At 41.2% G+C, this 7,789-nt stretch overlaps 1 long non-coding RNA gene across 1 annotated transcript; it reads left to right on the top strand.

The window, feature by feature from the left end:
* The first annotated feature begins 2,193 nt into the window (after positions 1–2,193).
* Positions 2,194–3,155, top strand: LOC106012557. Its single transcript, XR_001185084.2, has 2 exons — positions 2,194–2,265; positions 2,883–3,155. It is a non-coding gene; the product is annotated as an uncharacterized LOC106012557 (long non-coding RNA).
* Positions 3,156–7,789: the final 4,634 nt, after the last annotated feature.

The following is a 7,789-nucleotide window of genomic DNA, read 5'->3' as shown; positions in this document are numbered from 1 at the left end:
TTATTAATATTAACGGATCTTTAACGTGCGCAACTTGCACCCGGGCCCTCCGAGATTTTTCACCCGTTTCCGAGAAGGCTAGGTGTAGATCTTTCCTACCAAAATATCAGGGGTGTGGCTGAAAGACAGCAGTAAGAATGAGCCAAGGAGTATCAGTAGAAAGGCTACAGAAAGATTCAGGAGCCCAAAGGACGGGGCAAAGGAGGAGAGAGGGTGGGGGCAGAAAGAAGAGACCAAAGCAGAAGACAGAACATTGCTAGAGAGCAGAAAAGGAGGTGAAAGGAGACAATTTTAGAGAAGAAAAATTTTCGGTCGCTACCCGGATTCGAACCCGCGACCTTTCAATGAGATGCCAACACCTTAACCTCTAGGCCACTAGAGCCCCCATACCAACAATCTGCCACCAGCGCTAAATCTGGACCCTCAAAAAGCACAGAAAAGTGAGGTAACAACAAACGAAATAGAATGTCTCAGAAAGTCGATAAAACCAAGAGAAGATATAGACAAAGAAACGAAGACAATCAGAAAACAATGACAAAGACAATGCCAATCTTTATTCTTCTCGCAGGGAGTCGAATCGAGAATGAAGTATACCAAAAGACAACAAATGAAATGGCCTTGACACTTTTTGAGAATAGGGCCATAACAGCCAGCCTCAAAGAATTACAATGCGAGAGATTCCATGGCTTGAAGACAAAGATAAGACCCAAAAAAATGAACGTCGGAGACCTCCACAAACCTGGTCCACGTCGGTCACTTTTAAGGACAAGTGGGCTAACCCAGATTTCAGGGGTTTCCAGAAATCTTGACCTACACCAGAAGTGGACATTTCCCTACCTATAGGAGAAGTTTAGTTTCATTGGTGTGCATATGTGTTTGGTTATAGAGAAAACTCTCCTTGTTTTTTTAAAATAAACTGCAGACTTTGAGAGTTTTTTTTACTGGGATAACCCTAAAAATTGCCAACTCCTCAAGTGAAGGGTTCAATGTACATCGCAGTTGAGAATGTTCCCAAAGACTGCGATATTCATATATAATGGTACCAATCTGTTTGGTAGAAATTACTAAAGATAAAATGCTCACATGGATAGGTTAGACCACTTAACCCAACGATAAAGAGTTGACTAGCTTGGTGGGTTAGCCTACTGTACTGGGGATAGCCCATTTGTCAATCACTTCAATGATGGAATAGTCCAGACAGAAATGTATGCATTATTTTGAATGTGATAGTCACTGGCAAAATTGAGGGCAAGCGAGGCAGGGGTAGGCCCAGAACAACATACTTAAGGAACCTAAACAAATGGATAACAGGGAAAGATCAGGGAAACGTAGCTTTTTTGAGAGCATCCGAGCAAAAGAATGAAAGGAAAACCATGATCGCCGATATCTGTCACAGATCTGGCACTGGATGATGAGCCCCCAGATGTGCTTCAAAGGCGTTTTCTGCTTATCTGCACAACTGAGCTATTCCAACTTTTTTTAAAAATTTGTTTTTGATCCAGTAAATAATTGTCAGTAATTTATACGAATAAGGCAGACAAGGTCATAATTGACTCATGTGCAAAACCACAGAAGAATCCATTAGAAAACAAATACGCAGAAATATATTTCATAGGTCCAAAAACTTTACCTTCAATTTTCTCAAAACAGCTTTTTTGGAGATATCCCCCTTGTGCTTAAAAGCGACCAAAAGCATCTCAACATATTTCAGTGCAAGAGAACAAAAAAAATAAAATAAAAGTAATTCGACATCTGTTCTAGCTAGCCACATCGGACACTGTTAGCACGTCTACGTCAAAGAACCATTCACATTCAAGTGTTGGTCAATTCATTTAAAAGAGTACACTGCCTACATTGTGCATTGCTAATGACATCCCAACAGTTTGCGGAATGTTGTTTAACACCTCTTGTATCATTCAACCTCTAGACCCTCATGAACTTGCCACGGTAGAAAGATCTCGCCAAGTCTGTGCACTACTTGTTAAATATTCGCTACAACTCCCACTCTGTCATTAAATAAGCCACACTTCCATGTCGTCAGAAATAAACATGATGCTATATCTTGTGACAGAGACCTACAAACATAATTTTCCCCTAATTCAAAGACAGATCAACTCATGAAAATCTCCCTATCACTTACACGTTGAGACAGTTTGACCACGCCCACTCCCGAGCTCCAGTCAGATAAAAAGAAGGACAATTTCTGCAGACGACACCACAGCTCCTAGTAGCCTGATATTTGCTGATCAAGTCGGAACCTTCCAGGTGAGATCTGTTTGTTTTCTAATTCTACAACTGTGCAGTTCGAAGTGAGATGAAAATCCTCTACTCTACAAGTTTGGCGAAAACTAAAAATATCTATTTCTACTAGATCTATTGTTATGTTTTGAAGAAAAGGAGATTCCGTTTTTTACTTTTTACAAAAGATTCTTCTCTCTTCTTTTTGCAAAAGATTCCTCCCTCTACTCTTCACAAGTTTGATGGAAGAAGTATTTTCTCGATTATTAACATGTTCAATCCAAAAACGATATTGCTGTAATATGTAAACATTTATGTCCACAACTTCAGAATTCGAGTCTAGAAGAATTGGAAACCTCTTACAATACTGTACTCTTGCCAGCTTGATACTTCCGGTCTGGAATTCTCGTCTCATGTCTAGTGGTTAGACTGCAGCACTCCCAGCAGTGAGTTTGCCCGTAAAGTGACGTTGGGACATACAAAGAGTATGAAATTGCACATATTAAATATCACATATGTTTTCCTCTTGTATAATGTGTTTTATTTGTAAGAATAATAATAATCATTATTTCAGCTTTCCTGTACTTTAGAATGAAACCGTATTTATTTTCTACTTGTAATGTTTGGTCTGTGTTGTTTTCCAGTTCAACACCAACCAATCAAGATGAACAACACCGTCTTTGTCGTTCTCGTCGTCCTGGCTCTGATCGCCGCTGCCAGTGCTATGTCATTCTCCAGCTGTAACAGCAAGTTCAGCGACTGGTACAACGATTGTAAGAGCCGTTATGGCCAACAGAAATGTGACGTAGCCATGGGAGGTTTCTCTGTATCTTGCTATTACAGCTAAGTTCTTCATGTGTCATGTCACCTGAACACCTTACCTGCCGTTGACTTCTGAATAAATCTACTGCTCGAGATCTTCGTGTTGGCTTTGTTTGCCGTATTAACATTATTGCTTTACATTTTTACTTTTGCAGACAAAACTCTTCAATCGACATCCTAATGTTGTTGAACAACACTGAGAAACGTAAGGGTAGTTCGTTTCTTCCACGATTATCGCTAAGCTATTTACCAGATATAATATTTAGTTTAGTAGTAGTATAGGATTTTACGGCGCTCGCAACTGCGTAAGGTCATATGAGCGCGCATATAATATTTATATCTTCTTTCAAAATATATCTATCGCCATGATGTACACTTATAACACTAAAAATGGTGAAATGGTATAGGATTAACGCACCTATCAACACTTTTAGGTTATATAAGAGGCGGGACCTCCCAGTTTAACTTCCATCTTCGAAAGGACAGAGCCAAGTGGGAAGTTCGTGTAAAGTGCTTTTCCCAAGGACACAACGTCGGACAGAGCTGAGGCTCGAACCCCCGAACCTGCAATCTCACGATTACGAGTCCCATAGCCTAACCACGTCTTCTGGTATCAGGGTGAAAAAATCTCGTAGCTCAATACACAAGTTTCGCACGTCAAAGGTTCATAAGGGGGCCTGAATTCGAGAAAAGTAGATTTTGCCGCCACTCGGGCAAAGTTAAAAATAAATGCCCTCCCAAAGTGACAATACTCCCGCTAATAAATGATATAAATGTGGGGTAGGCCTGCTGTTGCATGGGACATATTTTTAAAATATCATTTGTTTTAATTAATTAGTTCATGTTATTTTATTAATTAATTTGTTGTTTTTAAAAATTCATTTATCTATTTATTGTTTTGATGGGGCGGGGAGGTCGAATTTTTCCGTCTATAATATGTTGGGATGACATGTTCCCTCAACCCAGATTGGCCCTGTCAAGCATGTAGAAGCATTCTTCCCGAAATATCCATGATCACTAGGTTTTGACGCTGGGTGTTGAAGACAATTTCCTGTAACAAAGCCAGTCCGAGATATTCCACATTATTGACGTCAAACAGGAGATTGTGGGCACAGAGTGGCTAGCTTAAGCCGGCCGCTGACCAAGCCTATGATAATATAGAAGACCGAGCCAACAGCGGAACGACTGGTCACCACAGTCTTGTAGTTTCTTCCAAAAAAAACCCCAAAGCTCTGGAAGTAAACCCTGCAGACTCCTCCCCTTTTCCAGGTAAAAAGTAAAGTTGTTCCCGTGTCCGATCCGGACATTGCGGATTGCTTTGTTAGTGAGACAACTTCCTGGGCCTTCGGCATATTGTGGTAGGGTGGCCAGTTCGTTTCCACGCTGCCTTTACTTCCCCAACTCGTAGTCATGTACCCATTACTGCTGGGTGGGCAGGAGGGGGCGAAAAAAATGAGTGTCCGAACCGGGGCTCGGACCCGGACTTTCCGCTTTGGAGACGAGCGCACTAACCGCTCCACCTCCGCACCCCCTCCCCCTTCCCAGTTAGATAATAATAATAAAGATAACATTTGTATAGCAGATATGTGAGGCAGCATGGTGGCATCAGGCTCTCGTCAAAATAATCAACGTGAAGAAACTTCCATTTTTCCACGGGTTTTGTGAATTTTTATCAAATTTTGTTTTTTTGGCTTAACACCTTTCTTGCCCATTAAAGAACTCATTTCTGTCTGGATTTGTCTGAACAACGTTGATTAAAGGTACAAAAAATTTTTTTTTCAGTTATCATGATCAGGATTTTTAAGCTAAGGAAATAACTAATCTTTGGCGGCCATTTTCTTACTAATTTTACCTCTGAAAATAGGTGACCCCCACCTCCTTCTTTCGCAAATATCTCGACCGGTATTCAAGATAAATGGATATTTTTTTATTTAAATAAAGACATATGAACAAGCTTTAAGATGATACCAATAACTCCTCATGCCCTAAAATTGACGAGAGCTGATTCCGCGACGCTGCCTCACAAATCCCCTCTCAACAGCACGCTCTATGTGCTTTACAATCTATATTTAACCCCAACAGACCTGAAAGCATTCTAAAACAGCCTCAACTTCTTGGAAGTATACCGTGCAAGCTGCTATTTTGTAGGCGCCAAAAACACTAACATGCCGACAAGTTCTTTCGCTGTCTATGCATGGTACCCATTCCCACCCGAGAGAAGGGAGGAGAATTCGTGTAAAGTGCCTTTCCCACAGGCACAACGACTGGCCTGAGGCTCGAACCCCGAACATGCAACCTTACGAATACGAGTCTGGCCTAACAACTAAACTACTAACCCCACATGATGGAACCCATAACGCTTTAGTCTGTTGGCCTGACAATAAACGTCGTCTGTCCTGTGGCTATAATATCATACTTTTGGTTTTCGTAAACATTTTACGGCATTTGCAACACAGTAAGGTCATAAGTGCCGAAGATTAGAGTCATTAAAAGATAGGATCAAGCACATAAAATAAGGATGAGAAATAAGAACGACTGACACTTTTTAGGACAGTAGGAGCAAATCACGCCAGAGCACCGGTCAACCTTCCACTACTATGTTTCTGGAAGAGCTTCTGGGGTAATAAAGGAAAAATGCAAACCCGGAACTGGGGTCTCTTTCTTTTTTTTTTTTTTTTTTTGGGGGGGGGGGGGGGGGTTACGGCACTTGCAACTGAACAATGTAATATGAGTGCGCTGGACACACCAATTATTTTCAGTAGGTAGGAAATTTTGAATTTTGCCCGGGTGGTAGCCGAAGCCTACTCTTATTGATTTTAGGCCACCAAGGGATCTTTAACGTGCTCAACTTGCTCACGGGACCTCCGAGATTTTTTGCCCTTGTCTGAGAAGGCTAGGGGTTAGATCTTTCCTACCAGAAGATCAGGGGTGTTGCTGAAAGACAATAGTAAGAAGGATCCAAGGAGTAGCAGTAGAAAGGCTGCCGAAAGAGTCAGAAGCCCAGAGGAGGGGCAAAGGAGGTGAGTAGATGGGAGCAGAAAGTGGAGACAAAAGCAGACGACAGAACATTGCTAGATAGCAGGAAAGGGGATGAAATGAGACAATTTTAGAGGATAAACTTTTCCCGTCGCTACCAGGATTCGAACCTGGGACCTTTTAATGAGAGGCGAATACTTTAACCTATAGACCACGAGAGCCCCCCTGGAGTCTCTAAAGTAGCCCGGGATTGAAAAATAAATTTAGCTCTATGGAAACCCTTCGTTACCTTAGAATTGCGAAGTTCTCTATGACATTTTTGGCTGTTTTAAGTTACTGTGACCATGAGGTCAGAAACAACTTCCATCTGCTCTATCAAAATCGTAAGATCTTTCGGAGTCGTTGTCGGATATTCAAAGAATTGAATTCGAAAAGGCTTGTCGAGTTGTGAAAATCAAAATGTTTTACGGCAAATTTCTCAAGGTCTTGCAGCACTCGAGATGCCAAGCCGTACTGATTCTCGCCTTTGCCTTAGACTACAACAGTTACGAGGAGAGAGTGAGGGATGTACTTGACTGCATAGACAGCAGTGTGTATCCCATATACCTTATCACATCTTGTCCACAGTGCTGGGGTCACTACAGTCGAAACATGTCCATCTCTGCTCTCCGTCCTCTTCAGGATCCATCCCAGAGTCTGACTGCTTATTGTCCCCAACATAATCTGGTTGGACATCCGTCGGACTCCCTTCTCCTTCAATCTACCTAGGTGTGGGAACCGCTATCTGCCCTATTCTTTCTCAAATTTTCCCTGACATATAGTGTTGCCCAAACCAAACTAAACCACAGAATACGGCGTTAGATTTGCAGTTAAAAAAACAATGCCCAAAATGAGGTGTAGCTGACGGATAAACAGAGATAACCAAAATCCTTACTATTGTCCTCAATACACCAGATGGATTGGGGGTGGGGGGTGGGGGGGAGAGACTAGTGGGAATTCTGCTGTTTCCAGAAACTCTGATCCTAGGATTGGTTAAATCTAGCCAATACGAAGCTTTTGCTTGTAACATAAAAGACAAAAGCTGTAAAACAAAGGTTGCGTTGGTTGTAATAACTTAACGTACACTTTAAAAAAAAAAAGAAATATGCCATGTCAAATACTGACAGAAGTGCTTGCATAATATGAAAGTTTAATTATAAATAAATTCTGACGCTTCCACTTTCTTGGATTACAACTTAATTAATACATCATAACATGTCGGACCAATGTTGTAGAATACAACGTATTTATTGCTAGTTGATTCAGCTAGATATACACGAAAAGGGAAATATACCCAGTCAAGCACAGACGGCGTAACGACCGACAGCTTTTCAGATCATATCTAGGTTTGGCTAGAATTTAGTCAATACAAAATTGCTTTCAACATTGTAGGCAAAGTGGTCATTTTTATTCAGAATGTTTCAAAAGTTCGAGGCACATAAATTTCTCACGATCTTTTTTTTTCAATCGCCAGTTTTCGCTAAACGGCGTAGGTGTTGTAATGGGTAGGCGCTTCGCCTATCAATTCTTAGAGTATCTTGATAATGACTCTGAATAATCTTACGTTTTGTGATAGAGCAGATGGGGCATTGTGTTTTCAACCCCATGGTCTTAGTTACTCAAAACGTTAAGAATAAAGTCAGATAGAACTTTGTCACTCCGGGGTAGCGATTTGTCTTGAGTTTTGTGTTAAAAGTAATTTGGGCCGTGTGTG

The sequence above is a fragment of the Aplysia californica genome, unplaced genomic scaffold, assembly GCF_000002075.1.
Source record: "Aplysia californica isolate F4 #8 unplaced genomic scaffold, AplCal3.0 scaffold00414, whole genome shotgun sequence".
Taxonomy (NCBI): Eukaryota; Metazoa; Mollusca; class Gastropoda; order Aplysiida; family Aplysiidae; genus Aplysia; species Aplysia californica.
This window is presented reverse-complemented; position numbering and strand designations above follow the sequence as displayed.